Below are 16367 nucleotides of genomic sequence, written 5' to 3'. Positions count from 1 at the left end.
TATTGGACCAAGTATCTATAAATATTTAGTTTTGCATTGATTGATATCTTTTAAAAATTTCATTTGCCAGTAGAATACTGTTTTGAAGTTTTAGAGAGCAGAAGACCTATTACTTAACTAAGAGCAAATATATCAGCATACTTACAGTTACCATTTTATTAGGTAAAACTCATTCAAAGGAGAATTAGATGAATCATACAGGATAAGCTCACATCTCACTATAAACTTTTTTAAGTAAAATTCATCAAGTGATATTGTAGAGAAAGAAAGTTGATTATAAGGAAAATGCTAATATGACAACAAAAAATGGTTCAAAACTTTTCAGAAATACAATCTACTATATAAATATTCACTATTAATATACACTTTATTTAATATTATGTACTATAGGTACCATTTTCAAGCATTCATCTTTGAGTTTGCCATAAAATTCCAAAACAACTTGATTATTTTTGAAAAAAGCAAACTTTAGCCAGAAATGGGGGGAAATAGTCATGTCTGTTATTTACTGAAACATGGCTTTAAAATCTAAACAGATTTACTCTCAAATTTTTCAGAAGGCTTTGCTTTAGTTGCAAACTGAACTGTCTCAATAAACAACATCAAAACGTCTGAATAGAAACCTCAATATTCACTATTACACTTAAAGTAAATTTAAAAGGTATATAACCTTGACTTTTCACAATGGATTGTTGTTGTTTGGCTGCTAAGTTGTGTCCGACTCTTTGCAACCTCATGGACTGCAGCATGCCAGGCTCCTCTGTCCTCCACTATCTCCTGGAGTTTTCTAAAATTCATGTCCATTGAATCGGTAATACTATCTAACAAACTCATCCTCTGCCAGTCCCTTCTTCTTTTGCTTCAGTCTTTCCCAGCATCAAGGTCTTTTCTAAATATTCTATCACAAACTCTAGTATAACAATTGATTTCATATTTTACTTGCTTTCAGTTGGTTTTACTAATGCTTCATAGAAAAATTATATATTAATGAAGCTCCATTCAGGAAAAAAAAATATTTGGATTGAAACAATGAATAAGACTGACAATAGAATGTATTAGTAATCTTTTCCCACCCATATCATTTTTTATTTTTATTATAAGTACCTTGGAGCCTTTGTATTGTACATCATTGAAATTTGCAAGCATAGTTCAGATGTACATGGGAATGATGCCTTTCGGTACATTTCGCTTCAGCTAACTCCTTTTTTGGGGGGTCTAATTCAGATCCTAATATAACAACTATCATTTTGGCAAATGCTGTATTCATTAAGAACAAACCTCCTCTCCTCTCTTCTTTGAGTTTCCCTATTCTAGACATGTTAATTGGATAGTGATTGTCAATGCAATAGTATGACTACTTCTCTACTATGACCACCAAAACCGTTTGATTTTCCTTAGTGGTTAATTTCCAGTTGTAAAGTGCATCACATCCCTCATTATTGCTTACTTTTCACAACAAACCTAGTTAAACAGGCAAATAAATATGACTTTCTCTTTATTAAAAAAGAGAGTTTGATGAAGAAATAGAAAATTTCAATTCCTTCATTAATATCACACAGTTAAATTCAACTAAAATGAATGGGTATTTTGAAAACTGTGATAATTACTGACAAGGAAATGATTGCTATGCGTGTGCTAAGTAGTAAAGAGGAAGCACACTGAGGGCTTGCAAAGCCAGAACTCCACCTTATGTCTTCTCTTACGTAGACTTTTTCTTTTTTACAATGTTTTATGTTCCTCTTCACCCATAAGAATACGAATAAAGTGATGAGGATCCAGTGCTTTCTTCGAAGAGGGAGGGCACAGCAGTGGTCAATGCACTGGGCCAGAGAATTTGGAGACTGAGATTCTGGTCTAACTGCTTACTGGGTGATAGTAGGCAGATTGTTCCTGATGCTTCTTTGGAACTGTTTCCTCATCTGTAATGCCAAGGCTCTGGATGAGATAGGTACTTTCAGTTTAAAAATCTGATCATTTAATCTCTGGACTTGATCACTATGACTCTGTTCCCTTGCATCCTATCCCTGAAGGTGAGCTTGGCACTTGGGAGTACAGCGGGAGTACAGTAAACAAGGAAACTGAAGTCACTCCCTACTTTATCACAGCTCTGTTCAGAGTGCTGATCCTGTCCTTTATTCTTGGAGAGCCTTCCATGATTTTTCCCCACTCTTCAGCTTTCTCTCCCATATTTACCCATCAGTAACAATGAGCAAGGATAAGGGATTCTGATGCCAGTGCATCTGGAGGAAGCAGTTTTAGCAACTGCTAAAGTTGCTAAAAACTTAAGTTTTAAGTTTAGAAACTGATGTTCCCACAGATTTCCTGCCCTAGAAGAGCTTTTTGATTTGCTGTTGCTCAGCTGGTCCAGCTCTTTGTGACCCCATGGACTGAAGTATGCCAGACTCCTCTGTCCCACTATCTTCAAGAGTTTGCTCAAATTCATGTCCATTGAGTTGGTGATGATATCTAACCATCTTATCCTCTGTTGCCCCTTTCTCTTTTTGCCTTCAATCTTTCCCAGCAACAGGGTCTTTTCCAATGAGTTGGTGCTTGGCATCAGGTGGCCAAGGTATTGGAGCTTCAGCATCAGTCCTACCAATGAATATTCAGGGTTGATTTCCTTTAGGATTGAATGGTTTGATCTCCCTGCTACTGAAGGGATTCTCAAGAGTCTTTTCTAGCATCACAATCTTATCTCTGTGATTGTAAAGAGGAAAAGTTAAAATTTTACATAAGCTCCTGCTTGTTCTGCCTCTGTAACTCAGCTTGCTCCTTGCAAAGCCTGGATCACATAGTCACATAGCCTCAGAAAGTGGGGACTTACAATAGTAGGAACTGGAGCTTATCTCACTTACCCTTGTCCTGCTCTTTGCAATCACCCAGCCTCTGCAAACCTGCTTAATCATGTTTGTCCGTGTAAGGGTCAGGCATCATCCTCCCCATCTTGACTGCTGTCCCTCCCCCTGCCCACGACTTAGTTTAAACCATCCTATTAACAGCCAGTGTTACCCACTACAGTCTGTCTATAAAAACCCTGTAACCCTGTGTTTGGGCTCAGAGCTTAGAGTGTTAACTCCTCTGGGCCCACCAGCATAGTAAACCTGAGTTCTCCAACTCTCAACGTATGGTGCTTTGTTTCTTGATTACTGGTTTCTGCAACAATTGAAAAGTTACAGATTGCCTTGAGAAAGTCCTTGATGGGGAAAAGGGTTGGCTTACATACATAAAGGTGGTTAGCTTATCATCTAAACAAAGAGTATCTCCTTACCACCAAAAACCAGATCTTATGTTCCACCACACCCCCTTGAATAAGGTTTAGTACAGTTCAGTTGCTCAGTCCTGTGTGACTCTTGGCGATCCCATAAATCGCAGCACACCAGGCCTCCCTGTCCATCACCAACTCCCAGAGTTCACTCAAACTAACGCCCATCGAGTCGGTGATGCCATCTAGCCATCTCATTCTCTGTCGTCCGCTTCTCCTCCTGCCCCCAATCCCTCCCCGCATCAGGGTCTTTTCCAATGAGTCAACTCTTCGCATCACGTGGCCAAAGTACTGGAGTTTCAGCTTCAGCATCAGTCCTTCCAATGAACACCCAGGACTGATCTCCTTTATAATGGACTGCTTGGATGTCCTTGCAGTCCAAGGGACTCTCAAGAGTCTTCTCCAACACCACAGTTCAAAAGCATCAATTCTTTGGCACTCAGCTTTCTTCACAGTCCAACTCTCACATCCATACATGACCACTGGGAAAACTATAGCCTTGACTAGATGGACCTTTGTTGGCAAAGTAACACCTCTGCTTTTTAATATGCTATCAAGATTGGTCATAATTTCCTTCCAAGGAGTAAGCATCTTTTAATTTCATGGCTGCAGTCACCATCTGCAGTGATTTTGGAGCCCAGAAAAATAAAGTCTGACACGGTTTCAACTGTTTCCTCATCTATTTCCCATGAAGTGATGGGACCAGATGCCATGATCTTCATTTTGAGAATGTTGAGATTTAAGCCAACTTTTTCACTCTCCTCTTTCACTTTCATCAAGAGGCTTTTTAGTTCCTCTTCACTTTCTGCCATAAGGGTAGTGTCATCTGCGTATCTGAGGTTATTGATGTTTCTCCCGGCAATCTTGATTCCAGCTTGTGCTTCTTTCAGCCCAGCATTTCTCATGATGTACTCTGCATAGAAGTTAAATAAGCAGGGTGACGTACTCCTTTTCCTATTTGGAACCAATCTGCTGTTCCATGTCCAAGTCTAACTGTTGCTTCCTGACCTGCATACAGGTTTCTCAAAAGGCAGGTCAGGTGGTCTGGTATTCCCATCTCTTGACGAATTTTCCACAGTTTATTGTGATCCACACAGTCAAAGGCTTTGGCATAGTCAATAAAGTAGATGTTTTTCTGGAACTCTCTTGCTTTTTTCCATTATCGAGTGGACGTTGGCAATTTGATCTGGTTCCTCTGCCTTTTCTAAAACCAGCTTGAATATCTGGAAGTTCACGGTTCATGCATTGTTGAAGCCTGGCTTGGAGAATTTTGAGCATTACTTTACTAGCATGTGAGATGAGTACAATTGTGCGGTAGTTTGAGCATTCTTTGGCATTGCTTTTCTTTGGGATTGGAATGAAAACTGACCTTTTCCAGTCCTGTGGCCACTGCTGAGTTTTCCAAATTTGCTGGCATATTGAGTGTAGCACTTTCACAGCATCATCTTTCAGGATTTGAAATAGCTTACCTGGAATTCCATCACCTCCACTAGCTTTGTTCATAGTGATGCTTTCTAAGGCCCACTTGACTTCACATTCCAGGATGTCTGGCTCTAGGTGAGTGATCACATCATCATGATTATCTTGGTCATGAAGATCTTTTTTGTATAGTTCTTCTGTGTATTCTTGCCACCTCTTCTTAATATCTTCTGCTTCTTTTAAGTCCATACCATTTCTGTCCTTTTTCGAGCCCATCTTTGCATGAAATGTTCCCTTGGTATATAATTTTCTTGAAGAGATCTCTAGTCTTTCCCATTCTGTTGTTTTCCTCTATTTCTTTGCATTGATCACTGAAGAAGACTTTCTTATCTATCCTTGCTATTCTTTGGAACTCTCCTTTCAGATGCTTATACCTTTACTTTTCTCCTTTGCTTTCCACCTCTCTTCTTTTCACAGTTATATGTAAGGCCTTCCCAGACAGCCATTTTGCTTTTTTGCATTTCTTTTCCATGGGGATGATCTTGATCCCTGTCTCCTGTACAATGTCACGAACCTCCGTCCATAGTTCATCAGGCACTCTATCAGATCTAGTCCCTTAACTCTATTTCTCACTTCCACTGTATAATCATAAGGGATTTGATTTAGGTCATACCTGAATGGTCTAGTGGTTTTCCCTACTTTCTTCAATTTACATCTGAATTTGGCAATAAGGAGTTCATGATCTGAGCCACAGTGAGCTCCTGGTCTTGTTTTTGCTAACTGTATAGAGTGTCTCCATTTTTGGCTGCAAAGTATATAATCAATTGATTTCGGTGTTGACCATCTGGTGATGTCCATGTGTAGAGTCTTCTCTTGTGTTGTTGGAAGAGGTTGTTGAATAAGGTGAAGCTCTCTATATAGCAGGCATAAATTTTTGCAAATTCTCTGTTCATGTTCTCATTTACAAAAAAAAATAGGAGATTCAATTGAATTTATGCTAATATTTCTCCTGTATTCAGCTTTCTGGGAATTCATCTGATACAAAAGCATTCCTTATACTGTAAGAAATCAGATGTATGCCATGTGTATAGTGATGCTTCTTTTATACCTCCATTTAGAAAGCCATTCATATTATTTACTTTTCGTGTTTTTTACTGCTACACATTTTATTTTAGTGTCAGCTTTCAGCCTGTTGAAATTATATTAGTTCATATTCAGTTCATTTTTTTATTTTCATGGTTCTCCTCCCTTGGGCCCAGCTTGGAAAAAAACAAAACAAAACAAAAACCCCTCAGTCTATAGACATTCCTCAAATCATCTAACAGTTCTGCCTCATCTTCTAAAACATGGCTGTTATTACCCCTCTGCTCTGTGTTTTGTTTCTAGTTTAAAATTGGATTGTGAGAGCATGCCTCAGGCACTGAAAGACAATTATTTCTCTATGTTATGCTCGCACAATATTTTTCAGAAACTCCTTTTATAGTCACATGAACTCCTAGCATTTTAAATGCTACAAAAGCCATTGTCAAATTGTCACTGACATTATTCTAACATAGGGACTGAAAACAAGCAGGACTCTGTGAGGTCTGGGCACTGAAGCCTTTCTGTCTCCTGTTTCTTATAGGAAATAGACTCCAGACTCCATGACCTTTCCTGAGTTCCAAAGGGCAGATTTGAATGGTTGTTAGTCCAAGAAGGGAAGGGATACAAAGACAAGAAACCATAGTGCAGCCTTGGGGCAGGATCTTGGTGTCACCTCAGGGGATACTTATAACAATGTCTTTAAAGCCCTTTAAGAAAGCTGAGCACCAAAGAATTGATGCTTTTGACTGTGGTGTTGAAGACTCGAGAGTCCCTTGGACTGCAAGGAGATCAAACCAGTCAGTCCTAAAGGAAATCGGTCCTGAATATTCATTGGCAGGACTGATGCTAAAACTGAAGCTCCAGCACTTTGGCCACCTGATGTGAAGAACTAACTTGTTAGAAAAGACCCTGATGCTGTGAAGGATTGAAGGCAGAAGGAGAAGGGGACAGCAGAGGATGAGATGGTTGGATGGCATTGCCAACTATGGGATATGAGTTTGAGCAAGCTCTGGGAGTTGGTGATGGACAGGGAAGCCTGGTGTGCTGCAGTCCATGGAGTCACAAATAACTGGACACGACTGAGCTGAACTGAACTGAAGCTCTTGAAGATATCAGCATTCTTCACACCAGAGGAAAACTACCTGAGGTTACATTAAAGTAACCAAAGAAGCTCATCAAGAAGATTACCTGAGACCAGAACAAAGGAGTGCAGGCACACACACACACCATAATCTTATCAGCAATACTACCCTTGAATCAGTTCTATAAAACTCCTCATCAAATCCTTCCAGGTTGGAGCAAATAGTTTTGGGGGGCAGGAGGACGTGTCCCCCTTTTACCTGGCAAAGCAATAAACTGTTCTCTATTCCACCCAAAATTCTTGTCTTTGAGACTGGATTTAGCACTGGTGCACAGAGGCAGAACTTTAGCATCAGGATTACTAAACATTTTTGTGAGAAATGCTGACAAAGTCAGTGTGGGCTAGAAATTGGGCCTGGGATATATGTTTCTAATGTAACAATCATGTAAAGCAGGTATTATCCAAGCAGTCTGAAGAGACGGCAAGAATAAGGTCAAAATAATCACTATTACGTGCACAAGCACACCTAATCCCTGCCCAGACCCCATTTATTTGGGGGTATCTTGGCCACCGAGTTTGGTGGTTTAGTCTCTAAGTCACGTCCGACTCTTGCAACCCCATGGACTGTAGCCTGCCAGGCTTCTCTGTCCGTGGAATTCTCCAGGCAAGAACACTGGAGTGGGTTGCTATTTCCTTCTCCAGGGACCAAGTTTAGCAGCCTTTGTTTGAGTATCACTAGAGAAAAACATGGATGCTCATCGTTATGTTAAAAAAAAAGAAAAAATAGAAAAAAATCAGACCTCAGGGCCTATTTTTTCAAGATTTAACAACACAACAACAACAAGATAACCAAACGTATTGGGCTTAGAATCAAAATAACCTGTTTGAATCCTAGTTTTCCATGACTTTAGGCAATTTTCTAAACCTCAAAGTTCAGATTCCTACACTTGGAATTACAAAAAATGAATATTTATCTAAAAAAGAATTTTCAAATAATCTCATCAAGTTATTATGTGAAAATGCAAATCAGAGCATATATTCATTGAACAAATATGTACATGTGATTTCTTTGGTCTAGGCACTGTTGTTTGTGTTTTACCTATGCTATATTTCTCTCATTTACAGATGAGAAAGTTTAGGAGCAAGTGTAGGTAACTGAGTTCTCAAAGCTCATAAGTGGGACATCATGATTCACAAGGGTTTCGCAGGTGGTATTGTAGTGAAAAGAAAAAAAAAAAGAGGAATAAGTTTTTCTCTTTCCCTTTCCTGTGAACGAAGAAGACAGAGTGAGCAGTGAGCAGGCCTGAATATTCCTTTTTTTTTTTTAAACTTTAACTGTTTCTAACTCTGCATGCTTGTAACTTAGTTTGCTTTTCTGTTCCCTAAATTTGAAGAAGCTACAATTCACATTTTTCCTTTGACTCTCCGCTGAATACATCCTGTATCTGGTGTTTACTCTTATGACACCCTTCCCCTTGTAGTTACATATCAGAAAGAAGATTGCAGAATCACCAAACTGCCAGATTGATTTACTGGGTTACTGATGCCAGTCTACAACTATCTCTGAAATAATGCAAGAGGAAGAAATCAAGATCCTATCACATTTATTCCTCATCACTGACTCCTGACTGTGAGCCCTTGCCTTAAATAAGCCCCTAGATTCATAGAGCGGGGGCACAGTTCTTGAGACATGAGCTTATTGTCTTCTTCTCTCCACTGGCTGAGAATTAAAGCCACCTTTCTATTTCCTTCAAACTCTGTCTCTACATTTTTTTATTTGGGCTTGATGGGCAGAGGACAAAATTTTGGCCAGCAACAGTGGCATAAGTGGTAAATGCCTACCAACGCAGGAGACCCAAGAGACAGGGGTTTGATCTCTGGGTTGGGAAGATCCCCTAGAGGAGGGCATGGCAAATCACTCAAGTGTTCTTGCCTGGAGAATCCCATGGACAGAGGAGCCTGGTGGGTCCCAAGAGTCAGACATAACTGAAGCAACTTAGCTCTTATACACACATGATTCAAATCCAAGTAGTAGAGCCCAGGATATATACCCCTACCTCTATTTTCAGTAATGTATAATCCCTGTCTCTTTGGATCCATTCTCCTAGTGAGAGAAACGAAAGGTTTCCATTCTGGTCATAGTCCATGTACAGTTTATAAGGAATCTTCCTGCAGTGCAGGAGACCTGGGTTTGCTGCCTGGGTTGAGAAGATCCCCTGAGAAGAGAACGGCAACCCACTCCAGTATTTCTGTCTTAAGGATTCCATGGACAGAGGAGCATGGTAGGCTAGAGTCCATGGGGTCACAAAGAGTTGGACTCAACTGAGGGAATGAGCACACACACATTAGTCTGTTAGTTATGAACACTTTGCTACTAATACCTCAAATTCGTCTATGACAATTCATAACTCCCATGGAATTTTGATTTCTTTTCTAGAACAGCCTAAGCAGTTTAGTAGTGCTCCATGTGACCCTAAGATTGTTTTTCCCTCTGGAACTGAAAATAGCTTTAATTAGACATCAGGTACTTGTGAACCACTTATGTCATTTCAAAGCAACTATATAGGACTTAGAAAGAACTGATAAGGTCAAAACCCATTAATGTCTCTTTTAATGGGTTTGGTGGATCACAGAAATTATAAGACTAGAATGTCTAGGCTAGATTTCACTTGTACCTCTGAGAAGATGCTATAACTCTGGGAGTATCTGTTTACACATTATTGGATTTATTTGTTTCTTTGATTTCTCAACATGGGTACGAAAATAAAGGGCAAGGAGAGAACGGGAAAAAAGAGTTAGCTGTGGGAGAGAGAGACAGGGACAAGTAGATCTGACACTCTGTTTTTAGTATTATTATTATCATATATTTATTTATTTTCTGCACTGTGGCTTGCAGGATCTTAGTTCCCTGACCAGGGATTAAGCTCAGGCCCTCAACAGTGAGAGCACAGAGTCCAAACCACTGTTTTTAAATTTACACAAACTGGTATTTTTGTAAATATGAGCAGAACACCAGACCTACCTTATTCTTTCTGATTAATACCAAATGCTATGCCTGGTCACTAGAAGACATCATAACATGGCTTCAATAATTACTAGAAAGTTGTAAACTCAAAAATATTTGGCCAGTTTGATATATACTAAAAATCTCAAAAAGAGGCAAATTTAGTTTATCCAAAGAGTTGGAGAGAACTGAGCAGCTGTGGTGTTGGTGAAAACATTTCCTTGTCAATTAAACCATGGGTTTTGGCCAGCTGCAGGACCTTAATTTTCATACTTTCATAACGTCTATTTCTAGTTTCCTTCTTAGTTTTATAAGAATGAAATATTTTAATTTTCAGAATAATAATTAACACATAGTTAATTAAAAGTGACTATGTCCAATGTTTAACAAATTATACCCCTATCGAAACAAAAAACTCTAAAATAAACCCTTGCTATTGAGACAACAGGTTTGATTTCACTTTTGTTTAAGCTGTTGGCCTAAAAATATGCTTCTTTGACAAAATTTTCTCAATTATTCTTATTTTTTTCCGACTAAAGCAGAGGAAAAAAACAACTTTATCTTTATGAAAAGCGTACCTTTTTTTTTTTTAAAGAATTTCAACAGCTGCTCATAAAATTATGTAAACAGATTTTTGTAGGGCAGTCCATAATTCTATATAGTTTTCCCTGAACACATTTAATTTATGAGCACCACCATAAGACATGAAATACCAGAACTAAATTCATAGCTAGAGGTGGCATATTTCATCTAATTAGGAACAAGAGAGATATTAACCTTTGCAACTGATATTTTGCTTACAGATTAAAAAATGCCTGAAGATAAATTAAGCAAGGGTGGAGGAGAATGAGATGCAAGAATTTACAAATGGCTGGTGAATGGCTTGCCTTTCTGAAGTGCATTATTTAGTTAACTTTTAAGATAACATTTTCAGATAGCATCTGTTGTCCTGGTAACCTTTTCAATAAATGTATCTAATCAGAACATCTCACAAATATATGGAAGATGCTCAGAGAATAGATTTTAGGCTTCTCAGTTCCAGCTCTGTTTAAAGACAGAGAAGTTACTACATAACAAAATGTCCAAAGGAGGCTGATGTGAATATCTGAAGCATGTTGAATGCAATTGTCCCTTCATTAATATTTACTTAATTACTAACATTACCTAGTAGGTGAAACTTTCTTTAGAAAATGAGAAAAATCTAAAATTATTAATGAAAAATTGAGGGTAAATTGTTCTTAAAACATTCATTTATTCAGTTCTCCTCAGGATTGAGCTTTGTTTGTAGTCTGTTCTGTATATGATTTAGTCTGTTAAGAACTTTACTAAGTGGGTACTAATATCAATATTGCACCTACTTTTTAAAAGAGAAAACACTGCCGCAATGTGCAAAGACGGTACAACTAGTAAGGCACAGAGAATAGGGATCCTGACGACTCTTAACTACCAGGCAATGCATTCTCTTCGGTTCTGCATCATTTTAAATAATGATGCTTTCTTTGATATTCAGTTCAGTCAGTTCACTTCAGTCGCTCATTTGTGTCCGACTCTTTGTGACCCCATGAATTGCAGCACGCCAGGCCTCCCTGTTCATCACCAACTCCCAGAGTTCACTCAGACTCGCATCCATCCAGTCAGTGATGCCATCCAGCCATCTCATCCTCTGTCGTCCCCTTCTCCTCCAGCCCCCGATCCCTCCCAGCATCAGAGTCTTTTCCAATGAGTCAACTCTTCGCATGAGGTGGCCAAAGTACTGGAGTTTCAGCTTTAGCATCAGTCCTTCCAAAGAAATCCCAGGGCTGATCTCCTTCAGAATGGACTGGTCCTTGCAGTCCAAGGGACTCTCAAGAGTCTTCTCCAACACCACAGTTCAAAAGCATCAATTCTTCTGCACTCAGCCTTCTTCACAGTCCAACTCTCACATCCATACATGACTACTGGAAAAACCATAGCCTTGACTAGACGGACCTTAGTCGGCAAAGTAATGTCTCTGCTTTTGAATACGCTATCTAGGTTGGTCATAACTTTTCTTCCAAGGAGTAAGCGTCTTTTAATTTCATGGCTGCAGTCACCATCTGCAGTGATTTTGGAGTCACATTCAATCTTCCCTTAGAATTATCATTAAAGCTCCATGTTACCAAGACAGTCTTAATCTCAATGTACAATTTGCAATTAGGTAATTCACTAAAAAGTAAAGCCATAAGGTTAAAGGACAATCATATTTATCAGTAATCAGGATAAGAGTGAATTCATAGAAAATAGCACACACTTTACAGTTTTTATACTTATTTGCAAAAACTTAGAAAACTAATAATGTTGTTTGTGGGAATTTTGGTACATACAAACATTCGTGTACCTATCAGGAATATAAACAGATGCATTCATTTTAGCAAGCAATATGATAAAAGCCAAGCTAAAAATAAAATAATATTATACATTATCTTATGAACAAGAAATTCCATTATATATACATATGTGTATATATATATATATATATCACTCACATAAATCTATTACGTGCTGTGCACAAAAAATATTCCTTGCAATAATGTTTGTGGTACGTATTAAGTATATGGTAGAAATCTAGGTACTTATCATTGGGAAAGACACTGAGAAACATGTAGAGGAAAACATCACACTGTATCATTAAGTTAAAAGTAACTGACCAGATATAGTTTAGTCTCATGAACTGACCTTTAAAAATATGTCTCAATGAAATAAAAAAGAAAAAAATGAGATATAGTAAAAATTACCTTAAGGTATGTTAATAAAACAATTATTACTAAGCACATTTTACATGAACAAATGAATCTACCTATATGGTTCATGATAAGATGAGAAATGGATGGGAGAATGATTTGTAAATAAAATCAAATTAATAGTCAAGAGAAGGTCCATCTGGGTGCTTATGATATTGTTACAAGAACAGAGGACTATGATTAACTCAGTCTTTTGCACTGTGGTCTAACTGGATTGGGCAGTTAGAATGGAAAGGTAGGATATGATTAACTTTTTATTCAGAAGTCTCCCTTACATTCACATATTCTAGCATGCTATTCATTTCAGGCTAGTCTACATACATCATGATCAATTGCCCTAAGGAAAAAATATGTTTTCATTTTAGAATTAGTAAGAGAAGGAGTACTTTTACTTTCACATGGATTTGGATTGTTGTTTCCTATATCATTTGAAACCCCAAATCCATTTTAATTCACTGGACAGATGGTGTCTTTGTATGGGACTACTGATGGGTTAAATACAAGAGAATTTCTGAGCCTTATCTCCTTAGGGGATCCCATCATTTTGCTTCTCTGTTTAGTTTGTTAATGATCTGCTTATGAGCTGTTTGGCATGAACATAGTTCTTCATACAGGAAACCATATTGTTTCACAATAGATTGCCTAATATTTTCAAGACAAATTCCAACAGGGAACTTTTGGATTTGGGGGACTAACCTTTATACTCGAAACTGAACTTACTATAATTATGCTGTTCTTTTAACGAGTTTTGAAAGGGTTTCCTCCTACTTCAGTTTGCTCTTTTAGAAAACAGTCCATTAATGGCATTTAACTTCTTACTTTTGGAGCACGATCATGATTCTATATAATCACACACGTTTGGAGTATTAGCAGGTATCACTTAAACATTAAAATTCCTTTACCATTTCTGCTACTCCAAATTGTTTTGCTACTCTAACTGTCCAGAATCAAATATTCTAGACTGACAGAAAGGACGTACCAGTTTTCAGAAGTTTTAAAATTATTTTATAGACAGGCTCAGAAATGTAATAGAAAAGCAAATTTACCTTGTCAAATGTGATTCTCTTCATTTTTTCCTATAAAACTTAACTTCTGCTTCTAATTATCTTGCTTTTGTTAGCTAGATAATCTATCTAGTTTTTCCTCAGCTTTTAAAAGATTGTTTTCCTTTAGTCTGCACCTGCTATTAACCAGGATACCTTCAATTTTATCAACATTATTATAGTCCACTTCTTGCCCTCCAAAATTTTGAATAGGTGTGCCACTCTCAGAATCAAAAGCTTCATTTCTTCTGGTTCCCTCACACTTACTTAAATAGTTGTTGAACATCACACATTATTCTCTTCATTAGCTCAGTTCTGACTACAGTTTATATTCATCCAGATAGGACCACATCAGTTCAGTTCAGTTCAGTTGGTCAGTGGCGTCCACCTCTTTGCCACCCCATTGACTGCAGCATGCCAGGCTTCCCTGTCCATCACCAACTCCCGGAGCTTGCTCAAATTCATGTCCATCAAGTCGGTGATGCCACCCAATCATCTCATCCTCTGTCATCCCCTTCTCCTCCTGCCTTCAGTCTTTCCCAGCATCAGGGTCTTTTCCAGTGAATCAGCTCTTCGCATCAGGTGGCCAAAGTATTGGAGCTTCAGCTTCACATGAAAACTTTGAGAACCCCTTTCATTTTTGTCATGTTTTGCTCACTAGCCTGCAATACAGACTTTGTTTTTTTTATCACTCACATTACTGTTTAGATATACATACAAACACATGTACATATAGAAAGAATGTTATATACAAATATTTAAGTATTAACGTATTTCTAAAAAGTATGTATGCTCAAAGAATAATTTGGAAAACATAGACTGCACAATGATTTCTTCAAAAATTTCAAATCCAAGCAGATAAATATAACAACTATTAACATTTTAATGTCTATATTTTTGATAGTAGAAGCTTATTTCTTTTCCTGAGCATACAGAAAAGGCATAAAAATGTACTACTGTACAATTATATTTTAAAAGGAACCTTAATCTAAATGAGTCTAACAGATATTTCTAAATGCATTGGAAATGTTGTTGGGGCTGATAAAGTCTGTGTAAACTATCAAGATAAGTTTTGTTTACACAGATTGAGAGGTGTTATCACCAACTCAAACTTGCAACATTCTATCAGAATTATTAAAAAAATCCACAAGTGTACTTGCAACATTCTATCAGAATGATTAAAAAAATCCACAAGTGTACTGTTAAATTGTCATTATAAACCCACTGAATTGAAAGGGGTCAAAGTTGAAGTGACCAGAATATTTTCATGTGTCTTAGAATATGTTCTTGTACTCTGAGTTTTTAAAATGCATGTGTTAATATGTAACTGTGTGATAGAGCTGATAATCTATTTCATGTGAACTGTGGCTTCATCTCTATATTTTGTATCTTCCCTTCTCTGTTCCTTCTGTATCCAGGTGTGTCAAAACTCCCCCACTCTCAACTTTTTTCTAAAATAAATTCTGTGAAGAAATCATTTTCCTATTGGTAAAAAGCTTGATTGCTTTTTAAATATCAGTTTTATTTTCATTCCTTATTTCTTATGTAGACATGAACTTTTTTAATAGGGGAAGGTAGCAAGCCATGAAATTTTGACCTGTTACAATGTTACATGTTGTGTCTTTTATCATTTCCTGAGTGATGCTCAGTAATCCTCTTACTCAACTACATGAACCTCTCATAATGCTTATTCCGAGCAGCCATGCTCTCTGCAAACTCAAAATCATATCTACCTTTGCCATCCTCAGAAATAAGAACTCTATTTACTGAAGTCTGAAGTCAGTTTTACCTTCTTCCTAATATAAACAGTTTGGGTGTGTGCTTGTGTGTGTGCGTATTATTTCCATCCTTTCCTCAAATGTCTACAAAGGGCATATCTGGTTTTTCTTTCTCTATTTAGTTCAATATTCTGTCTTTACTGCTTGTAAGCATATTTGGCTACTTCTAGAGTTTGCAAAAATTCATTCCTTTTTATATTCCTTCCCTATAATGATTTTTCTCATTATTTTAGTAATCAATACCAACAGTTCTATTTGTCAGCTTGGTTTTGTACAGATAATTGCATAAATAAATGCATTCATGGAAGTCGATGAAATTATCCTTCATCAAAAAAAAGGGGGGGATCATCTTGACTTTTAAGTACAAATCAATCTGTACTTATTTGATATTCTTCTCTATCAATGTTAACTTTAAAATTTGGCAAGAACTTAACAAGTTAATCGCTTTTACTCCTTCACAATGTTAACATTATTTTTCTCAATCTCTGTGTGAATACTCTAATATCAAGTTTGTGATAGTGTATTCACTATTTTCAAGGCAATGCATATTTTGAGGCAGCATTAATTATTCCAATATCAGGCTTCAAAATCAATGTCATAAACTTCTTAATTCTCCCAGGACTATATACATTTCCATTAATATTTGGAACAATGATCATTGTATCCTTCTCAATTCCACCAGTACACCTATTCTTTAGGCAAACTGATATAGTTCTCTAAAATTTATTCACTTGACATTTTCCAGCCATCTCATTCTCATAATAGCCATCCTCTTAACTTTTAATATCCTTCTTATAATGTGGTACCTAAAATTAAATTCAGGATTTTCAGTTATAATATTAATAAAACAGGACTGAACTCTTCTCCCCTTTTACATCCAGTCTACACAGTGATGGCAGCTTTCTGCTGTTGCTAATTCCTGGATTGCAACATTTTGT

Source organism: Oryx dammah, unplaced genomic scaffold (assembly GCF_014754425.2).
Source record: "Oryx dammah isolate SB20612 unplaced genomic scaffold, SCBI_Odam_1.1 HiC_scaffold_22, whole genome shotgun sequence".
Classification (NCBI taxonomy): domain Eukaryota; kingdom Metazoa; phylum Chordata; class Mammalia; order Artiodactyla; family Bovidae; genus Oryx; species Oryx dammah.
Note: the sequence above shows the minus strand (reverse complement) of the source record.